This window comes from Natator depressus, chromosome 2, assembly GCF_965152275.1.
Source record: "Natator depressus isolate rNatDep1 chromosome 2, rNatDep2.hap1, whole genome shotgun sequence".
Taxonomy (NCBI): Eukaryota; Metazoa; Chordata; order Testudines; family Cheloniidae; genus Natator; species Natator depressus.
In genome coordinates this window covers 42,745,176-42,768,003 of record NC_134235.1, presented here as the reverse complement: position 1 = coordinate 42,768,003, position 22,828 = coordinate 42,745,176, and the positions used below count along the sequence as shown (strand labels likewise).

The following is a 22,828-nucleotide window of genomic DNA, read 5'->3' as shown; positions in this document are numbered from 1 at the left end:
AACACAAAAATATGAGTCATTAGGAAGAACTAAAGCAGCAAAATATTAAACTGCTACACAGAACTATCACACTAGCAGACAAACCCTTTAGACAGAAATGTGCAAAATGAAGGCAGACTCTCACCAAATACAGAATAAATCACCATAATCTGGAAGCAGAAACAGGAAGGTACAATGCATCATCTGAACTCAGAGAAGAGTGATTGTGCGTCCCCTGTAACAAAGGACAGATTGAGATAGAGAGAGATGTTCTACTCGAATGTCAGAAATACAAACAAGTGCAAGAAAAACATTCACATATTATAAGACACATCTCATCTAAAAGTGCCTGTTTCTGACCCTGGAAGAAAGGAGAGAGATGGCATCATGCAATGTAGCAACTTGCCAACAGTACAGAAATGAGCACTGCTGACAAATGAACACAGGAGATCAAACACATCATGCAACCTTAGCCTGTGTGGATTACAACTGCCCCTGACAGAGGCCCGAGGGGTCTGTCTCTTTTTTAAGTTTTGGCAATGCTTGTGTCACTTTTCATGACAAATGAGCCTTAATGAGTTGAACTGAATCCTCAGACCTCCACTTCTTACAGCTCTGGGTGACTACTGACTACCCATGACATGGTACTACAAGGGTGTGAGAACTCCATAGTGACAACCCAATCAACCATAAAGTAAATAGAGGAGAACATAATGGATATGATAAGAGTAAGTCCACAACAGCCCTGAAAATAATTGGAAATATGGATAGCAGCTGGCAAGCATTCAAACTGGTATTATTACTTTACAGCCATTAGAGGAAACAAGAAGTTTGGTAAACTAACAGTTGCCTTATGGCAGCTATGGCAGGGTTTCAAACAATTGGAACATACAATATTCTTGAACTTGCTAATAGATACAGTCCAGCCAATTTAGATGTAATCCTGAGCAAACATGATGCCTGCTGTTCTCTCTAACCGGCACTAAAATAGAAACATCAAAATGCTCAATGTTCTGTTTCCAGATGCAGCAGATGGCAGAAACCTTTGATGCTTTTCACAGATGTGAGATTAAAAGCTTATTCCTGAAGTAATGGAGTCATGAGAGCCTTTTTGATATGAGATCAAGTGTTCTCAGGGGTGAACATAAAGGAGGCTTGGGAGCACTTGCTTAAAGAATCAGCTAACAGTGGAAGATTCACTAAGAAATCTGTCAAGCTAATGAATGGAGAGAAAAACACATTATGACCTTTGGGAGAGGCCCTGCAAAACCACAGACAGGACTGAAATGGCAGTAGGGGGAGACACAATCAAAGAGAGGGAAAAGCATTGTATTGAGTGTTTTCTCTACAATACTTTGGGAGACAAACTGCGAAGCAATCCCTAAAACAATGTGCTGCGTGTAGTCAAGTATATACAGGAAAAAATCATTGTGTAAGAATATGCTTTAAAATTGTGGCAGTGCACATATGCACAGAAAGCTGAGGGGAGAGTTATAAAATTTATAGGGACCACACCTCCAGAGATAGCACAATAAATTGCAGTGCAAAAGAAATCAGAAGAGAGAGCTGTAAAGACAACTGGACTGTATCACTCATGGTTGAGGGCACAGTACTGATCAGACACAACACAAAAGCAAACCAGACTACACTGAGGGATATGAAACAGCTGAAGTTTCAGACAAAGATCATAAAGAAACGTAATCCTGAAAAACTGAGCAACTGACTGAGACACAGAGACTACTGTTATGATTTTTAAAGGACCCTTAACCTAGTCTCCCTTTTGCACCCACAAATAACTGTACACAAATGGGAACATGCCAGAGCCTAACTTCCTGTAAGTGCAGGAAGTCAGACTCAGCTTTAAAATATCAGCCCCCGGGTAAATTAAATATACAATACAGGGGGCCTGGAACAATTTTTATAGTGGGGATGCCGTTTGAAGAGCCATTGAACCAAACTGTAAACCCTGTATATGATGGAAACCACTTCAAGCCAGTGGGTACGGCAGCACCCCTAGTTCCAGCACCCATTACACAATATGAGGGACAATTTTTCTGTGATGGTGGCTGTGGGAAGGGAAGGAAAGGAAATGGGGACAGAAAGAGGCTGACTGTAGGGATGACAATAAGGATGCAAATGAGAGACACACATGGAAAAAGAGGACAAAACGAATAAAGAAATAGAAAGAAAAACATGTACAGAAAACAATTGAAACATGTTACAACTGAGATTAGTTTTGTTCATTTGTTTAGTACACTGTTGGGGGATAATGTGCAATGAATATTCATTGTTATGTTTCCTGTATTCTTTCTGTTTCCTGCTGCTAAGTTTTTTCTCCAGCTGACTCTTTCTGCCTTCTGTATTTGCCACTTCATTTTCTTCTTCAATCAGGCTGAGATGTGGCTCTTCACAAATTTTGTGGCCCTGGGCTAGGTTTACATAATGATGGGAGGACATATCAGGATTTCAGGCCTGGTTATAATGAATCATGTTCTGATATTTTCATGAATAATCATAAAACGTTAGATGACGGAGGCATTCCCTCCCTAGAAGTCTGCCCACTGTGACAGGGCAAGGCCAGATGGCTATGGAAAAGTAGTGGGAGATAGATATATTAGCTCCAGGCTAAACAAATCCCTGGTACCAGGATAAGTGAAATGGCAGCTGCTCCAGGTCAATTAAGACACCTGGGGCCAATTAAGAACTTTCCAGAAGGCAGGGAGAAGGCTAGGTTGATTGGGGCACCTGAAGCCAATCAGGGGCTGCCTGAAACTAGTTAAAAGCCTCCCAGTTAGTCAGGTGGGTGTGCATGTTAGGAGCTGTGGGAGGAAGTTGTGCTGTTGGAGAGACTGAGTAGTACACACCATATCAGGCACAAGGAAGGAGGCCCTGAGGTAAGGGTGAAGTGGAGCTTGAGGAAGTGAGGGCTGCTGTGGGGGAAGTAGCCCAGGAATTGTACATGTCATGTTTCTAAAAGGTCAGCTACCATAGCTGATACTATTAGGGTCCCTGGGCTGGAACCCAGAGTAGAGTGTGAGCCTGGGCTCCCCCTCCTTTGCCCCCTGATTAATCACTGAGACTGGGAGACAACAGAGACTGTGCAAGGAAGGATAACTTCTCCTCACCTCCCTCGCTGGCTTATGATGAAACTGGCTCAGTAGACTGTGACCCTTGTCTCTAGAGAGAGAAGGGTTATGTGGAGGGTCACAGTGAGCCTCTGAGGCTAGTGAAATCCACCAGGAAATGCAGGACCCATGGAGTCAAGGACAGAGCTTTGTCACACCACATACTTACAGCTCTCACCGCTCTCTGCTGGCTTGGAGCATCACTGTGTAGCATTTACTAGGTAGACACATTTTTTCCAGTGTTGGTACTTTGGGGTGAGCACAGGTGCTCTTAAGACTAAAGTTCAGAAAATAATTATGAATGGTTATATTAAGTGGCATAAAGCCAATAGATAAGCCCTCTACAGGGATGAGCTCTGTTTCTCTGTGCCTTTTTTAAAAGAGGGCCCTCAGAATACTCATGGATGCCAAAGATCCTACTGAGAACATATGCCAAGTGTATTATTAAATACCAAAAAGGAAATAAATAATTACGGAGATGGCAGAGGCAGAGCTGTTTACAAAAATTGGATGCATCACATGAGCACATCATGGATGTGCAAATGTTTGTAGATTTCATAGGCTCTATGGCAGATTAAGTTTTCAGAGACTTCCTTGGAGATATATTTAGTTCCAGAAATATTCCACTCGTGAGATCTATGGACAAATTATGTCTGAGTCTATGTTGGTGATGTGGTCATCTGGGCAAAGCCTGCAAGGGGCATAACCCCAGCCCACACATAGTCTTGGAGTTAGTGCATTATATGAGCTGAAATTCCAATGTAATAACTTGCTGAGCAGGCAGTGATATTCCTGAAAGACAGATTAATAGCAGCAATAGTATAGCCGGGCCTGACTGCAAAGCCAGACAGGGAATGCCAAACCCAGAAAATAAAAAGGCATGGGTGTGATAATTATATGGGCAATTTTATCCCTAATTTGACAGCTAAAACACTGATCCTCAGGATATGACTTAATATAAACAGTTAGGGTGACCAGACAGCAAATGTGAAAAATCGGGACAGGGGTGGGGAGTAATAGGAGCCTATATAAGAAAAAGACCCCCAAATCGGGACTGTCGCTATAAAATCAGGACAGCTGGTCACCCTATAAACAGTGCATGGGTGTGGCTTCTAACTCATCATGTGGAGGAGAATCAACTAAAACAGCTATTTGCTACATGCCCAGTGTTAGTGTTTTCCAATCTAAATAAAAAGAAAGCAACTAAAAATAGACTGGTTGTGATCCTGTTAATAGCCTCATAAAGGGAAGTTATGTAGGAGGGTGTAGGCTGCTGGCCTGTCTTCCCAGTCCAGAAAGGATCAACACAAACCTCCCAATAGTCCCAGGTTTTGTGGGGCTGTCTCGCTTTGAGCCCCAAAACCCCTTGCCCAGGTTGCAGTAAAACTTCTCCTGCATTCAAGGCTGCCCAGAGGAGGAAGGGGCAGTTTGCCCTGAGCCTCCTTTGAGAGGACCCCTAAACTAAGTGGCATGGGGTCACAGCACCACTCAGGTTTGGCCCAGCCATGCCTCTGTCTCTGTCTACAGAGGGGTGGACAAGCCAAACCTGAGTGGCATTGTGTTCCACTATAGCCACCTGAAACTTTGGGAGGTATGTTAATGCTTCACCCAGTGTCTGTCCTGGCTGTTTCTTCAGAGTACCATGTATTGGTTGCACATACAATCTTCAGCAAACCTCACAATAAAACAATTCAACCTAAACCCAACAGCTTATTTTCTCCTGACACAGGGATTCCTCATCAGAGCCTCCCTGATCCAGTTCTTTTATACGCTATCTTCCCATGAGTCCTCTTGCTCTGTGACCTGCCACAGCAGCTAACCTACTTCCTGTAACTCCTCTTTCTCAACTGAACTCTTGCAGCCTCTACAGGAATCAAGCGTTCATCAGGCAATCAGCCAACCCCTTCCCAGGTGGGGCTGAGGATCCCTTCTACCAGGCCCAAACAACTGTTCTTAAAGAGGCTCTGTCTCCAAACAGGGCTGGCTGGCTCCAGGCCCCATGGCCCTTCAAGGGGCAGATCACACCTACCTGCTCTTGAGCCTTTCCCAACCCCAGGGCAAGTTCTACAGACTATAGCCTCTCCAGGACACGTTTCCTTTTTAGGGCAGCCACCTTATGTCACAGAATCTTTTCCTGTCATCAGAGGTTATCCACAGTTTTTCTCTAGCAAAGGCGTGACCTCTTTCAGTTTTGGATTCTCAGGTTTCTACACACACCGGATGGTCCAGATTCCTTTGTTCCTCTAAAGGAACTCCATGCAAGAAGTTTGCTGGGATCCTTAACCCAGACCCAAACATGAGGAATACTGGGGTACATTTTGTACTCCCATTAATTGCTGTTCTATAAACCATCCAAAGGAATGGGATATGCAGGCCCAATCCCTTTGGTGCTACTCTACGGAGGTAAGCAGCTGAATCCCTCAAGTCTGGTTAAACCTTTCCATCATTTCGGGAGTGTGCAAGGGTGGTACGAGGTTATGGAGGCCTGGAATCTTACAAATTTGCTAAAACACTTTGGAGTCAAAACTTTCTTCTTGATCTTTGTGTCACTTCCTCTGGAGCCCAAATCTGGTGAAGAATTTGTTCACTAGGACCCCTGCCACTCTCACAGCCTCTTGATTCCCTATTGGATAATCTTCAGGTTATTTTGTAAAGTTTTCCATATTGATTACCAACCATATACTGATTACCAGATTGTGCCTCAGGCAGAGGCCTAAATTCATCAATAGTAGTATACTCCCTTGCGGCCTCCATAAGGGGCTCTCCCTATCTTAGGGTGTACTTTTTTTTTTTTCAATGTAAGCATCATTTTTCTACACCATTTTTCTGTACCAGTTTTCTACACCCTGCCTGCATTTTACCCAACGGAAGTAATCCCTTAGCTTGGCTAAATGTTTTGCAACCTGAAAATACTTAGCAGGTTTAAAATCATGATATAACCTCAGAACTTCCTTCTTCAGTGTATCTGTGTCCATCATCCAGTGTTTTTCCCCATCTGCTAGACAACATTTCACCTTTAACTTTCCAGCTTTCTTACTTTAACCAAAAAAGCTTTTACTGTGGTATTCTCAGGAGCTATTACATTCTAGGGAGGGGCTGTATTTGTCAAATGATCTTCCAGTCCCACACTGTGCTGTTGTCAGGATTCCTCTCTTTGGGAAGCTTTTAACTGCTTGCAACTAACTGTTCAGTGATTGAATCAGAAATGTTTGCACTTCTGCGGATTATGGGGAAGTAAATAAAAATAGATGGGGTTGTGGCCCTATTATAACATCATATAGGGAAGATGTGTTGGAGGGTTACTGAGAGAGACAGAGCAAAGATTTGCTCAAGTTGATTGTAGTTTATGCCTTGTCTTTGGCTGGGAAAAATTTTCTCCTGTGTTTTCAGGCTAGCACAAATAGAACTATAAACTGATTGTAAGTCACTATGGGCAATATCTAAACAGCATTTCATAGAATCATAGAATCATAGAATATCAGGGTTGGAAGGGACCCCAGAAGGTCATCTAGTCCAACCCCCTGCTCGAAGCAGGACCAATTCCCAGTTAAATCATCCCAGCCAGGGCTTTGTCAAGCCTGACCTTAAAAACCTCTAAGGAAGGAGATTCTACCACCTCCCTAGGTAACGCATTCCAGTGTTTCACCACCCTCTTAGTGAAAAAGTTTTTCCTAATATCCAATCTAAACCTCCCCCATTGCAACTTGAGACCATTACTCCTCGTTCTGTCATCTGCTACCATTGAGAACAGTCTAGAGCCATCCTCTTTGGAACCCCCTTTCAGGTAGTTGAAAGCAGCTATCAAATCCCCCCTCATTCTTCTCTTCTGCAGACTAAACAATCCCAGCTCCCTCAGCCTCTCCTCATAAGTCATGTGCTCTAGACCCCTAATCATTTTTGTTGCCCTTCGCTGGACTCTCTCCAATTTATCCACATCCTTCTTGTAGTGTGGGGCCCAAAACTGGACACAGTACTCCAGATGAGGCCTCACCAGTGTCGAATAGAGGGGAACGATCACATCCCTCGATCTGCTGGCTATGCCCCTACTTATACATCCCAAAATGCCATTGGCCTTCTTGGCAACAAGGGCACACTGTTGACTCATATCCAGCTTCTCGTCCACTGTCACCCCTAGGTCCTTTTCCGCAGAACTGCTGCCTAGCCATTCGGTCCCTAGTCTGTAGCGGTGCATTGGATTCTTCCATCCTAAGTGCAGGACCCTGCACTTATCCTTATTGAACCTCATCAGATTTCTTTTGGCCCAATCCTCCAATTTGTCTAGGTCCTTCTGTATCCTATCCCTCCCCTCCAGCGTATCTACCACTCCTCCCAGTTTAGTATCATCTGCAAATTTGCTGAGAGTGGAATCCACACCATCCTCCAGATCATTTATGAAGATATTGAACAAAACCGGCCCCAGGACCGACCCCTGGGTCACTCCACTTGACACCGGCTGCCAACTAGACATGGAGCCATTTATCACTACCCGTTGAGCCCGACAATCTAGCCAGCTTTCTACCCACCTTATAGTGCATTCATCCAGCCCATACTTCTTTAACTTGCTGACAAGAATACTGTGGGAGACCGTGTCAAAAGCTTTCAATAGTATGTCACCTCAGATTCAGTGCTACATGATGGCTATGCAGTAGCATGGCTGCATGTTAGTGTGTATGCCAGAGAAATATCTGTGCTTTATAAAGAACTGGACCCAAGAGGCAAGAAGTAACAACTATTCCACAAAGATGGGCAAGTCATGTACACACAATTAAGGGAGTATTAATGATAACACAAATAGTGGAGGACACTAGCAAGGACCTTCAGTTTCAATGGCTGCTGTGAGACAATGAATAGCATAGATGCTAGAACCAGGGGTGCTTCCACTCCCCCTGGCTTGAAGTGGTTTCCATTATATACAGGTAGGGCCCTACATATCGGTCAATTTCACAGTCATAAGATTTTTTAAATCGAAAGTTCATGATTTCAGCTATTTAAATCTGTAATTTCATAGTGTTGTAATTGTAGGGATCCTGACTCAAAAAGGAGTTGGGTGGGTCACAAGATTATTGTAGGGGGGTTGCGGTACTGCTACCCTTACTTCTGTGCTGCTGGCGGCGGCTGCTGGAAAGTGGTGGCTGCTGGCTGGGAGTTTAGCTGGTATAGTATTGCTACCCTTACTTCTGTGCTACTGCCTTCAGAGATGGGCCCTCACTCAGCAGCCGCCACGCTCCAGCTGCCAAGCTCTGAAGGCAGCAGCACAGAAGTAAGGGTGGCATGATATGGTATTGCCACCTGTACTTCTTTGTTGCTGCTGACAGAGGCACTGCCTTCAGAGCTGGGCACCCAGTCAATAGTCGCAACTTTCTGGCTGTCCAGCTCTGAAGGTAGTGCAGAAGTAAAGGTGGCAATACAGTGAGCTCCCTGAAATAACCTTACAACCCCGCTGCAACTTCCGTTTGGTCAGGACCCCCAATTTGAGAAACGTTGGTCTCCTCACACACAAAAGACCAGATTTCACGGTGGGAGACCAGATTCCATGGTTTGTGATGCGTTTTTCATGGCCATGAATGTGGTAGAGGCCTATATACAGGGTTTACAGATTGGTTCAATGGCTCTTAGCACCCCACTACACAAATTGTTCAGCACCGCTGATGGATAGTAAAAGTAAATCTGTCCAGAGGACTATACATTCTAAGCAAACTTAGAATTTGTTGAGGAGGCTACTCCTAATGGCAAATAAAAGTGTGATACTAAGAACCCTGAGATACTACTAGAGCTAGGCAGGCAATGGATTTTCCATTTCACAGGAAATTCTGCAATTTTAAAACATTGTCCATTCTGAAATGAAACAAAAGCTAAAAAATACAAGGTTTCTCATTAAATGAATGCTAAAAAAATTGTATTGGGTGAATTAAGACATTTTATTTAGATAAAATTGAAAAATGTCCTTCAGATTTCAGTTTTTGAAATGTTTATAATATATAAAAATATTAGAATAAAAGGTTTCTAAACAGAAAATTGAAACGTTATATTCTGAAAAGTTATGTTTCAACCTTATCAGAAAGCTCCAATCTGCTCCAATCTGATTTTGTCCCTAATCGACATGTTTCCATGACATGTTTTGCTTCTGACAAACTGATATTTTCTCATGGGAAAATGTTCTGCCTATAAATTTCTGAGCAGCTCTAGATAGCACTATAAAGCCACAAGTGGCCAGCTATGTTGAGAGATAATAAGAGAGACCAACATTTTGCAGTGTACATCAAAAAAAAGCACCAAAACGAACCATTCATTTCCAGAAAAATGCTATAACCTTCAGAATGGAGGGTTAGGAAATAATTTTTTGCATTGCAATAACAAGAAGTATTTGATGCTCATGGATTATTATTCGAATGTGCCAATAACAACATTTCTAAAAATCTCCCCATCGAATACTTTAGTGCTCCACATGAAGTGTCTATCTTTACCAGCCCATGGTATTCTGAAGACTAATATCTGAAAATAGAACACAGATTGTCAGTCGAGATTTCAGACAACTTGCAGATTTCTGTGAATTTCAGTATGTGACGAGAGCTGTTTCAATGCAGAAAATATAGCGTGAGCAAACATTAGTTTGCGTTCCAAATGGACCACTTGTATACCTTTTATTACCTGGTGTTTTCAAATATTCAGATGAATGTGTTTTTCTTTACATGAATGTCTGAAGAATGGCTCTATTCCATGCAAATACTGATGTAAGAGGACAAAAGTCTGTGCATAATCAAGAGTATTCGCCATTCACTGATAATTATTTGTTATTTGTCATTTATTGTGCCTTAAAGTTTCCATCATCCATTCAGGGAACAAAAACAATACCATGTGACTTCAGTGACTAATCTCACATCACAGTGAATAACAAATGGCTGACATTAACAACTCAGAGACTTAAAATGGTTTATTAACATTATTTAGTGGATAATAGAGCAGATTGAGGAAAGGGGAAAAATCATGAGGTTTTTTAAAATCCCTGTTTATCATTTTACATTTCATTTAAATGCCAATTAAAAAAAAAAAGACCAGCTCTGTAGTTGGTTAAAAATATGGGAAATTCCACACAAATTTCATCTAATTTTTTTGAATGTCAACATTTCATTGAAATTTCACAATTCAAACATTTTGGCCAGCTCTATTAAAAAATAAATACATTCACAGAAACCAGCATCTGCTCGTGAATGATTCAGTAACAGAACAAGGGCTAAATTAATTGGATCATTAATCTTAATGAACAACTCAACCAGTTTTATTCTACAGTATCAGCAGGCAAGTGGGAACACAAAGAACAAATCAAAAATAGTAATGGACATCTGAAAGTGAAGAAGAACCTTATCTTGCTCTGATCTTTGGGCAATCATGTGCACTAATCTGCATACCTGGAGGGAAAACCACACTGCAGCTACAGAAAGCGAATCAACTGAAAATGAAGCAAAACCCGTTTTGTGATTACACAATGAAACAAATCTTGGATGAAATCCTGACTCCTTTGCAGTCAATAGAAATGTGCCATTGACTTCATTGGGGCCCAGATTTTACCCCTTGCCTTTAAAGCCACAAGGCACAGTAAATTTATTGCCCAAGTAGAACGTAAATGGGTCTCAGAGTCGGGAGATGTGGGTTTTGATCCTGGCTCGGTCACATATATCTGTGTAACCTTAGACAAGTCACTCATTTGAAAACATGTCCACTAATTTTGCATGACTCCATTTTTGAATACTATAAGAACTTAAGAATGGCCATACTGGGTCAGACCAAAGGTCCATCTAGCCCAGTATCCTGTCCTCTGACAGTGGCCAATGGCAGGTGCCCCAGAGGGAATGAACAGAACAGGGAATCATCCCCTGTCGCCCATTCCCAGCTTCTGGCAAATATTCAACCTGAGTATCCTAGGCCCTGATTTTCAGCGGTGCAGAGCACATGCACACCCCATTGACACCACCTGGCACTTTGGGGACTCAGTACACCTGAAAATCAGGACCCTGGAGACTCAGGTTGAGCTCCTGAAATTAGTGGACACTTCTGAAAACTTGGGACTCAGTCTCTCCATGCCTCCGTTTCCTCATCCATAAAATAGTGATAATACTACTTTGAGCGTGACACCCAATGGATGTTTGTGGACCACACTGAGACCCTAGCATGGAAAGTTAAAAATATTGCTATAAAACCTGTTTTTACACACATATTTCACAACTATGCCTCTAGCTCTGTCAAGAATTGTAGTTAATTGTACTTTCCCCCCAGCATTTATGCAGCAGCCATAACAGGAGCCAAATGGAGCTAATCATACCTTCATCCCGGGAAAATGTCAGCGAATGTGTCTGGCACCGCAGCTAATTGAGTTTAAGAGACGACTTGGCAGGCTGGAGTATTACAGTGATTGGTCTGCTTAATTTGTTCGTTTCTTTATTTCATTTTATAGCTCTTTGTCATAGATAGTTTGTCTTTGATGTTCTTTCTCTTTGTTGTTTATTTCTAGTCATAAAACATCTGTTCTCTACATAATTAGGAACAGGCCAGATAATGCAATTAGGCAAACACTCTCTAGAGCATGAATTGTCTTCCTGACGGGAAAGTAACTGGTACAAACACTCTGTGATTATTCACTGACCTGTGTGAGTTAGATATGGTCTAGTGAACGGTTATATATATTTTTCTTAATGATGTCTATGTAAATTTGGCTCCTCCTGGTGGATAATCTGTTAAAACACAACACCAAGCAAACATAGAATCATAGAACTGGAAGGGAACTCGAGAGGTCATCTAGTCCAGTCCCCTGCACTCAAGGCAGGACTAAGTATTATGGTGACTGACAGCATTAATGAGACTTGCTATTCTTTCTGACTCAACAGAACAATACTGCGTGGATTAAAGAAAAAATATATAAATGGCATAATGGGGTTAAAGTCATTGCATAGTGGTACTTATAGAAATAGGGGAGGAGAGGCTAGAGCACTAGGGTGTGGAGCTCCCTCTCCTCTGCCAACTACAAAGAGACAGCTCACACTCGTCTCCCTGGCCTTGGGAAGTACTGCTCCCCTGCCTGGGCTCATGAGGTGAGGACTTACGAGGCAGGGGAACCTGAAGTGGGAGCAGCAGAAGGAACTGGTGTCTGGCTGTTTGTGGTGACCCCAGCCTTTCCTGCACATGAGGGAAGCAGCTACAGCACCCAGGGGGGCTGGAACTATTTGTATAGTGTGGGTGCTGAGAGCCACTGAACCAAACTGTAAACCTTATATATAATGGAAACCACTTCACTTCAAGCCAGGGGGTTGTGGCAATACCCCCCGCATCCGTAGTTCCAGCACCTATGACAGCACCTAGCAGGGAATGAAAGGAGGCCTCCTATCTGCTTTCTCTCCTTGTAAAGGAGATCTCCCCAGTACTGTCTCCTCCCCACTTACAGAAGGAGAGGGGGAGAAGGAGATGCCAAACCACCCTCTCCCCCTAGCCAGCTCCCTTTTTCCTCTGGCAATACATAATATATAGTACAGAGATTTGGCATAAAATCTCTTTTGAAGTGGCTTTAAATCTTCTAAAGTGTAAGAAATTGTGCTGGGCACTGCTTAGGGAAAGGCCCCTGGAAACTTTGTTGTCTTTTACATCAGTTCAGTAATTCAATTTTTCAAACTAAGCAAGTCTAAACAATGCGATTTAGAGGAAGTGTGTGTGTGTGTGTGTGTGTGTAGGAGTTGCAACAGGGACATGGCCTTGCACAGCCCCACATGCAGCAGGCTAGACATATTTCTGCTTGGCTGGCAAGACATCTGCTTGGCAACAGGAACTCCTTTCATATATATTGCTTCTCTTGTCTCCATTCTCTTTCCCTAGCTGCGTCCCATCACTGTTAGGCGATGCAAAGCCATGTCACCACATAACTTCAAGACCATTGATAACAGTCACCAAAATTAGTGACCTCCCATTCCTGTTTGGATCTATGTGGACCACTGATGTGTACTCTTGTTATGTGTTTGGAACAAATTATGATGGTGATTTCTTTAATGGCAAATATTTAGGGCAAATGGGAGTTTTTATATAGACTTCAATAGGATGTGGAGTGCAAAAGTATAACAACAACAGAGGTATGATATGGGAATTGAAAAAACATCCTTTCTTCAACCTAATCTTTGTCAACCATATAGCTTAAGTAGGATATATAATACAATGCAGGGCCACGTGCTTCTCTGTGCAGGAAAGACCCATATAGGGGCTGGGAAAATCTTCCCTATACAGTAGGTAAATCAAGCAGTCCTATTTGTTCTCTCCCATGACACAAGAACAAGGAGACATTCAAGGACATTGAACAGCAGTACTTTAAAAACTGACTGAAGGAAGAACTTTTTTATACAATGTGGAACTGACCGCCATGAGGTATCACTGAGGCCATGACTCCCATCCCAGTCCGGACATAAGACAGTTGAAGGAGGCTAAGAAGAAACTTGCCCTCTGGACAGGTTATTTCAGAATTGTCCACTATGGGTTTTCTTGCACCTTTTTCTGACGCATCTGGTACTGGCCCAGTGGCCACTGTCGGACACAGAATATTAGATTAGCTGGACCATTGGTCTGAGCCATTAGGGCAATCCCTATGTTCCTAAATTTGACCAGTCAGGGGAAGTATTTGGAGTAAAGCTGGGGAGGATGAGTAAGAATACATCTCTGGGAGTCAATAAGAGTGACTCATGGGAGGCAGGTTCACCAGTAAGGAAGCCAAATGAGCAGGCTTATCTGCTCTCAGTACTGTCACAGGCAGAGAGTTATTGATTTATTAGAGAATCCAGTTTGGGGCTTTTTTCAGATTTAGTTTGGCAGGTTCCAGCTAATTCATTGACATGGTGTTTGGCTCTGAGAGGTAAAACTATTGTAGTCTAGGAAACTTGATCACTTTTGAGGAATTTTGAAATATATACAAATCCAGGAGCTTTGAAATGTGCAAGTCTATCCTGGATTTTTCAAAATAGGTCACCATAATTATATGTCAATGACAGTCACTTCCATTAAAAAATCACCATGTACCAACAGTGACCACAATTATACCTGAGATACCACAACTATCGGGGGGTAGCCGTGTTAGTCTGTACCCACAAAAATAACAAGGAGTCCGGTGGCACCTTAAACACGAACAGAAGCTTATGCTCAAATAAATCTGTTCATCTTTAAGGTGCCACTGGACTCCTTGTTATTTTTGAGATACCACAGTTTTCCTCTACACTTACAATAAGAAATATCTGTAGTAACTGTGGTGCAAATGTTGCTTTTGTAATGGCAACCACTGTATAGTACATAGCTGTTATATTTATGTATATTTTAAACATAGGCAAATCCTACACTCACCATGAGTTTGGAGGTTAAAATAAGGAAGGTACATGACCATTCTCAACAGAGAGATCATAGTTTGCATGGTACCCATGATGCTACACTTCCAGATCACTGCCATGTTATAGAAATGCCAGAGCCTGAGCTTTAGGATATCTTTGTATGTGTATAGAATACTTTTCATTTTGATTTGCGTTTTAAAAAGCAACTAGATATTCACAACCTTGAATTTGCATCTTGGAACACCTTGAATCGATTTGGCAGCAAAATGTAGCCAATCTTAAGAAAAGGGCAAGGGAGGCTGCAGTATAATGCGGTGATGGGACTGTCTTTTATTTCAGATTTGTTACACTTGTCATAAGCTTTGGTCTAACTAAAATAATGCCAAATATTCCAAAAGCAGAGGCAGTCTAGAAAAGCTAACATAGTCTACAAGTTTTAGTATGGTATGTGACTGGTTCACAAACATCAAATGACTCATATGCCAAGAACATATTTTTCAGGACAGCTGCAAGACTTGAGATTGTTCTGCTTCTGATTTGGTATAACTGCCTTTCAGTTGGACTCAGTAGAAGTGCAGGTATATCTGATAATGATTTTAGATTTCCTTGACCTGGAGCTTATTTTTTAAAACTAAAATTTTCCATTTCACAGACCAAAGTTATTTTGGTCTTTGAAAAGATATCTCCTCAAATGACATATGTGAAAGATTTGTGGGTTTCTTTTTCAATCCTTCCCTCCATTTGCTTCAGCTGATGTTTACTTAAACAGGTGCATATTCTTAAAGAGATGAACTTTCCACTGTGTTTAATAAACAGCTTTCTAGAGGGAATTAGTGGAAGACTAATTAATATTGACCTTTGATGTTGTCAATTTATTATGTGCCAAAAGCAGGAAATGGTGAGCTGGATTTTACTTAAATGGAATTACTTGTGTGACTAAGATGATCAGGATTTGGCCTTAGCAATCTTGGAAGTAATTTTTTAACTGTTAGTTTTCATCATAAAAGTTAACATTTATAGTTGCATTGTATTCAAGCAAAATTGGTATTGAGGGCTGAATATCTTGACAAATATAATATGTATTTCACAGAGTTAGAAAAAAAATTGCCAATTATTTTTCTAGGGATAGTTTTGAAATTAAATAGTTTTATTTGAAACATATGCTTCCAGTACTAAAATATCCTGGAATTTCTAAACATTATAGATGACAATTTCTTAACTCAAAAAGTGTTAAGCCAGCATGGCGAAATTCTATATTAGACTGTGTCCTCACAGATAAAGAGGCACTGATCACAGAACTAAAAGTTAATGGTAGCCTAGGTACAAGTGATCATGACTTGATGATATTTATGATATGCAAGCAGAATAATGACCAGACCAGACCAGTACTATGTATACTTGGTGGTTTAATAGGCCAGTTTCACAAAACTGAAAACAATTATGAGGTAAATCACATAACAAATGAAAAAAAAGTTGATAGTAATGAATATAAATCAGAAGTTAGGAATTATAGAAAATTGATAAGGGAAGTCAAGGGACATGAAGAGACATTTCTGGCCGTCAGAGTTAAAGACAATAAGAAGGAATTTTAAAAATATATTAGGAACAAAAAGAATCCTGACAATGGTATTGGTCCATTACTAGATAGAAATGGTAGAATTATCAATAATAATGCAGAAAAGGCAGAAGTGTTCAATAAATATTTCTGTTCTGTATTTGGGGGAAAACAGATGATGCAATGTCATCATACAGTGATGATAATACTTTTTCTATTCCGCTAGTATCTCTGGAGGATGTTAAACAGAAGCCAATAAAGTTAGATATTTTAAAAACAGCAGGTCCAGATAACTTGCATCCAAGTTAAAAGAGCTGCCTGAGGAGCTCGCTGGACCATTAATGTTGATTTTCATTAATCCTGGGGCACTGGGGAAGTTCTGGAAAACTGGAAGAAAGCTGTTGCTGTGCCAATTTTTAAAAAGGGTAAAACGGATGACTCAGGAAAATATAGGCCCGTCAGCATGACATTGATCCCGGGCAATAAAATGGAGTGGCTGATACAGGGTTTGATTAATAAAGAACTAAAGGAGGTTAATATAATTAATGCAAATCAGCATGGGCTTATGGAAAATAGATCTTGTCAAACTAACATGATATCTTTTTTGATGAGATTACAAGTTACTTAGATTTCTATAAGCCATTTGACATGGTGCTACATGCCATTTTGGTTAAAAAACTAGACTGATATAAAATTAACATGGCATACAATAAGTCAATTAAAAACTGGCTAACTGATAGGTCTCAAAGATAACTCTAAACAGGGATTCATTATTGAGTGGGTCTGTTTCCCATGGGGCCCCACCAGAATCAGTTCTTGGCCCTATGCTATTAAACATCTTTATAAATGACCTTCTTGGTAAACTCAGTGTAAGCAAACAAAATGTGTTTTAACATGGCTAAATGTAAATGTATACATCTAGGAACAAAGAAGGTAGGCCATACTTACAGGATGGGGGACTCTATCCTGGGAAGCAGTGACTCTGAAAAAGATTTGGGGGTCAAGGTAGATAATCAGCTGAACATGAGCTCCCAGTGTGATGCTGTGGCCAAAAGAGCTAATGAGATCCTTGGATGCATAAACAGGAAGTTCTCAAGTAGAGAAGTTATTTTGCCTCAGTTCAGGTTCCCACAATTCAAGAAGGATGTTGACAAATTGGAGAGGGTTCAGAGAAGAGCCACAAGAATTAATTCATAATGACAGACTCAAGGAGCTCAATCGATTTAGGATAACAAAGAGAAGGCTAAGAGCTGACTTGATTAGAGTTTATAAGTATCTACATGGGGAAACAATATTTAATAATGGGCTCTTCAAGCTAGCAGGGAAATGTATAATATGATCCAATGGATGGAAGCTGAAGCTAGACAAATTCAGACTGGAAATAAGGCATACATTTTTTAACAGTGAGGGTAATAAACCATTGGAACTATTTATCAAGAGTTGTGGTGGATTCCCCATCACTGGCAATTTTAAATGAGATTGAATGTTTTTTCTAAAAGATCTGCTCTAGGAATTATTTTGGGGAAAGTTTTATGGCCTGTGCTATGCAGGAGGTTGGACTATACCAGGGGTGGGCAAACTATGGCCCACGGGCTGCATCTGGTCCATCAGCCATTTTAATCCGGCCCTCGAGGTCCCTCTGGGGAGCAGGGTTGGGGGCCGCTCTGGGCGGCGCTTACCTCAAGCAGCTCCCGGAACCAGCGACATGTCCCCCCTGCGGCTCCTACACAAAGGGTCAGCCAGGGGGCTCCGCTCTGCATGCTACCCCCGCCCCAAGCACCGCCCCTGTAGCTCCCATTGACCAAGAACTGTGGCCAATGGGAGCAGCGGGGGTGGCGCCTGTGGGAGGAGCAGCACGCAGTAGAGCCGCCTGGCCGCACCTTTGTGTAGGAGCCAGAGGGGGGACATGCCGCTGCTTCCGGGAGCTGCTTGTGGTAAGTGCCGCCTGGAGTTTGCACCCCTGACCACCCCGCCATGTCCCAACCCCCTGCCGCAGCCCGGAGCACCCTCCTGCTCTCCAAACCCCTCAGTCCCAGCCCGGAGCACCCTCCTGCACCCAACCCCCTCATCCTCAGCCCCACCCCAGAGCCTGCACCCCCAGTTGGAGCTCTCACCCCCCCCCCGCAACCCCCCCACCCCAGCCTGGAGCCCACACCCCAAGCTAGAGCCCTCACTCCCTCCTGCACCCCAACCCTAATTTCTTGAGCATCCATGGACTGCCATACAATTTCTATACCCAGCTGTGGCCCTCGGGCCAAAAAGTTTGCCCACCCCTGGGCTATATGATCACAATGGTCTTTTCTGGCCTTGGAAGCTATGAAATTCCTCACTCAATTTTTTCTTCTTTTTTTTTTAATACAAAAAATGAAACCAATAATTTTTCAGGTTTAAAAAAACATGCTCAGTAACATGCTTCAGTAAAATGTTTGGGCTTTGGAAAAAAAGTTTGTGATTTGGTTTTTGAAAATCAATATTTTTTATATTTAAACTTTCAGTTTCTGGGGGGGTTCACCAAAAACTGGAAAATTTCTGCATTGAAATGACATTTTTCTTTTTTAAAAAATGCTTAGATGGAAACTTTTTGACCAGCTTTAGTATTTCACAACGTTTTGGCTAAAGTCTGAAATGAGCAACATTGTAAAAACAATATAGTAATGGCTAGACTAAGGTAGTGGTAAACAAAATTAAAAGTCCTTTCCGTTTTAAAAGTCCACTTCTTTTTGTCTTCTATCAACATAGCCAGAAATTAGGACTGTGAGCTAATAAATGTTATTAAAAACCATCTCAGAGTATTGTCCTGAAAATGCAGTTAATAAATCAAACTTATATTCATTCTGTCACTGAGATGAGCAAACTCAAGCTACTCAACCTGAATAGCTGTCTCTATCCCTCAAATACCTAAGCTCATTTTACCACATTAAACCAATGTGGGCTGGCACAGTTTTACTTCACTTCTAGACTGGCTACATCCATGTTTCCTAATGTGATTTCAGTTATGCAAGCACAGCTTTTTAGGACAGATTCTCCTGAGAATTATGACAGCCAAGATGGTGGTGCACAGCAAATCAAAGGTATATTGACTTTTAAGCTTGTAAACGTTTCTTAAAAACTCTTCTTCTTTTCCTACATTGCAATGTATATGTGTTGTCTCAGGTGTGAGTTGGCCCTTTAAGACACTTGTGGTTGAGCTTCACCTGTGCCAAGTTTAGCTCAGCTCCCAGGTGAAAGGAATTAAGGGTAGAGTCATGTGACAAGGCTCAGGTGACTAGACTGGGCTGCTGTGGGTTAAGAGCAGCCTTTGGACAATAGAGAGGTAGATAATTCTTACAAGTGATTTTGATAACTAGCTCACCTTGTGGGACCATATTGAAAATATTATAGATAAGTGCAAAGGAAGAATCAATTTACTTTAAAGCATATTTGGAACCTCCTGGGGCAGTGGATAAGAAAATGATGATAATTCTATGCAGAGCACTAATCAGACTGTTACTGAGTATGGCTGCCAGGTCTTTAGGTCAGCATTGAAAACAAATCTGAGAAAACTAGACTGTATCCAAGCACAGGCATGCGTATGGCATGTGGCGCCATCATTAAGACACATCTGTGTGTAATGCAGATAGCAGCAGCAGCAGCAGAAATACCTATCACTCTTAGAATGAAGCTCCTAGACTTCAGTTTTGGGCCAAAATACTACGTAATAATGAAGATGATAGCACTAAGCTAACATACAGTGATTGTTGGGAATTAAGTGGAGACTGGGTGGGACAAAAATTCAAAATTTCTCTTGTAGATAGGGCAAAGAGGTGGATAAAGGATCTCAGTGAAAAGAAAGACCGAAAAGAGGCCATATCTACAGCTGTGGGAAAAAACTCTCTCAATGGAAAACCATCCTCCCTGAGATAGAAGTGGAGTTAATTAATACAATAAACAAAAGGAGAAGAAGAATAAATATATAAGATACAGCAAATCAGTCTGTGATAAGTGGGGACACTGTTATCAAATGTATACTGGCAGTCCTAACAGGAAGGAACTGGCACAGTGAGAACAGCTTTCTGTGTGTCTGTATTCGGGGTCAAGAAAGCCATAAGACTAATAACTTTTTCTCTGTCTTTATGGCTGTGCTAACAGGGATATTGGAGGCACCACAGGCACTGACTCTGTGGGTGCTCCGGAACTCAAGCACTCACGGAAAAAAAATAGGGGGGCTCTCAGGCCTACAAGTAACATTTGTGATCCTGTCACAGTTAGAGTAGCCTTCCTTCCTTCATTCACCACCATTACAACCTTGAGTGTTTAACTGACTATCCAGGCTATAATGGCTGCAGGCCACTTTCTGTAATCTCGTGTCTGGGAATTTTGTATTGTCACTGAAGTTAATATTTTGCAGAAAGTGAGGAAGGACGTAGATTTTGTTATTAATTAAGGCACCTTTATGCATTAATTAGTGAGCTTAACCTCATAAGAGACATATGAAGATTGTTCCCATACAGGAACACTTTGTTACAAGGCATTTTACAGGAAAGTTAGTTTAATGTAGGCTCTAGGGATCATATGGGGAGTCTGTTTTACAAAGAGCTTACTAGCCTGTTTCGATGATCGGTTGGCATTCTCTTTGAAATTGTTATATTGTTTCTATTTTCATGCATTTACAATTGTATTTAGAAATACTGAAGATTAAAATAAACAGTTTGAAAATGCCCCATCTTCACTTTGAAGCTGCTGCAATGCAATTGCCATTGACATCAGTGGAGCCAGGATTTCACCTGGGGTTTACCTTTCATCCTCAATTCTGTAGGATCCACGGTCATTCTTAGCTCCTGTGTTAGGGCATTCCATACCTGTGGACCAGGGGCTGAGAAAGCTCCTATGAGTGCTAACCATGCTGATGACAGTTCCATTGTCTCTGAGTGCAGTTTTGATAGTCCGGATCTTGGAGTGAGAGGCCATCTTTGAGGTAGCTTACAAACAGGTAATAGAAAACAAGTATAGCAACTCTATGCCACTCCCATCCCTTGCTGCCCAGCCCCTGGCATAAAGGGAAAAATGGTGTGGTGTGAAGAGGAATACTCACAACCAGTGTCGCACAGTGGTCAGGCAGGGTGCAGCAGGTTGTGTTCCTCTTTGACATCCACCTTTTTGACTATAGATCCACGCTATGGTGGTCTGTCTCTTTTTTGTGACTCAGCCCGCTGGCCAGGTCACCCATTCCAGTCCAGCCCTTTCAAGATCCATACAAAAAAAGTCCACAAATGGGGAAGTTTTCAGATCAGGGCTTTCTCCTTAGGCTAGAGACTTGGGATCTGGACCTTTGTGTGTTCAGGGCCTTCCCCAACTTCGTTCTGTGCTGAGGGATAGGGTCCTATCGTTTTCCCTCTTTAGGGGCTAGTAGGGGAGCCAAGGCCCACCCCCTCCACTGAGCTATGATGCAGGGCCCAATGGTGGGCAGCTAAGTCTTGCATCTTAAGGTGCTATGCAGCTGCCTCCCTGGTTCACTTCCTACCAGAGTTCCCTTTTCCCCACAGGGTAAATTAAAGAACTGCACACAAAATAAAGTGTCTGCCCTCTGAAACAATCACCAGTCCCTCCTTTGCAGGAGCGGTCAAGTCACTACTGCTGGGCCTCAAGCAACAAGAGCTCCTGTGGTGCTCCTTCCCCAGAGCTGCAGGTCTACTCCCATCCACTGTCTGCCCACCGCTGAGCTGCTCTGCTTCCCTTTTTTAGCTTTGCCTCCAGCTTGTGCAGGGTTTGCAGGTGTGCAAGGGCTGCCTGGGCCGAGAGCTGCTCCTTAACCCCTTCTCTCCAGTGCGGGGTTTGTACACCCCATCATATGTGGTCAGGGTACCCTGGCACTCAAATTATCCCTAGCTCCACAAATAGCTCCTTGTGGCCATAGACAGCAGGGTACAACTTAAGGCAGTCCTGAGGCTTCGGTAAATTGAACTGAAATCTGAACTGGTCCTTGGCAGGTCCCAGCATTTGTGAAAAACCAAGGTGATTTAATGCCAGCTTTGCCCCTCCCTCTGCCCCAGTTCTGCATGGAGCAAAGCTCAGCCCAACCAAAGGACCAGCCCATTATGGTTTGATTACAGTTTTACATGTGATTGCTATGTATGGTGCAAAACCATCAACAGAACCTCACAATTTCAAGTCCAGCATATGGGGTACCAGACCGAGGGTCAGGAGACCTACCGCTATTGTTGACTGTGCCACTGATTCACTGTGTGAACCTGGGCAAGACACTTTCCTTCTCAGTGTCTCAGTTTGTAACGAAGGGATAATGATACTTTTCTCACTGAAGCTGCTGGGCAAAATCCTGCCCTCTTTGAAGTCAATAGCAAAACTCCCAATATTTCACCCACTGTCTCTAAATTGTCTATACATTTTCTTTAAAAGCCCATAGTCTATTGAAGCATTTTAGACACTTTCATTTTTCTCCCCAGACTGTGCTTGAATGGGAATACAATTTTTCAAAGCGAACATGCTTTCCTGCCCGTGTCCGTTCCCATGGTAGCACCGTGACAGCGGCACTCACTGCTGCTACAATGTGGCTCTGTACATTCATGTGCCAGCTGGGTCTGTCTGTTTCCAGTTGCCTCCCCAACCTCCACCCGGCAGCTGTCTGCTGAGCTGAGAAGGGAGCACCCCATGACGCTCTCAACTGCCTGCCAGATTGAGGAGCAACAGGCTCCCCATTCCATAGCTGCTTCTACAATTGGAGTGAAAATCCCGCATTCCTTTTAGGAGCCCACATAGTTGAAGGAAGGGAGATGCTTTCCTATGCCCACCTTCCTGTCTTTTTGGAGGCTGAAAATGCAGCCCCTAAC

The 22,828-nt window shown here is 42.4% G+C and overlaps 1 long non-coding RNA gene across 1 annotated transcript in view; it reads left to right on the top strand.

Annotated features, from left to right (window-relative positions):
* The first annotated feature begins 3,311 nt into the window (after nt 1-3,311).
* The window catches only part of LOC141982229 (uncharacterized), a 40,385-nt gene continuing 20,868 nt past the window's right edge, over nt 3,312-22,828 (top strand). The window contains exon 1 of the long non-coding RNA XR_012637991.1: nt 3,312-3,325. This is a non-coding gene — a long non-coding RNA (uncharacterized LOC141982229). The remainder of the gene's footprint in view (nt 3,326-22,828) is intronic.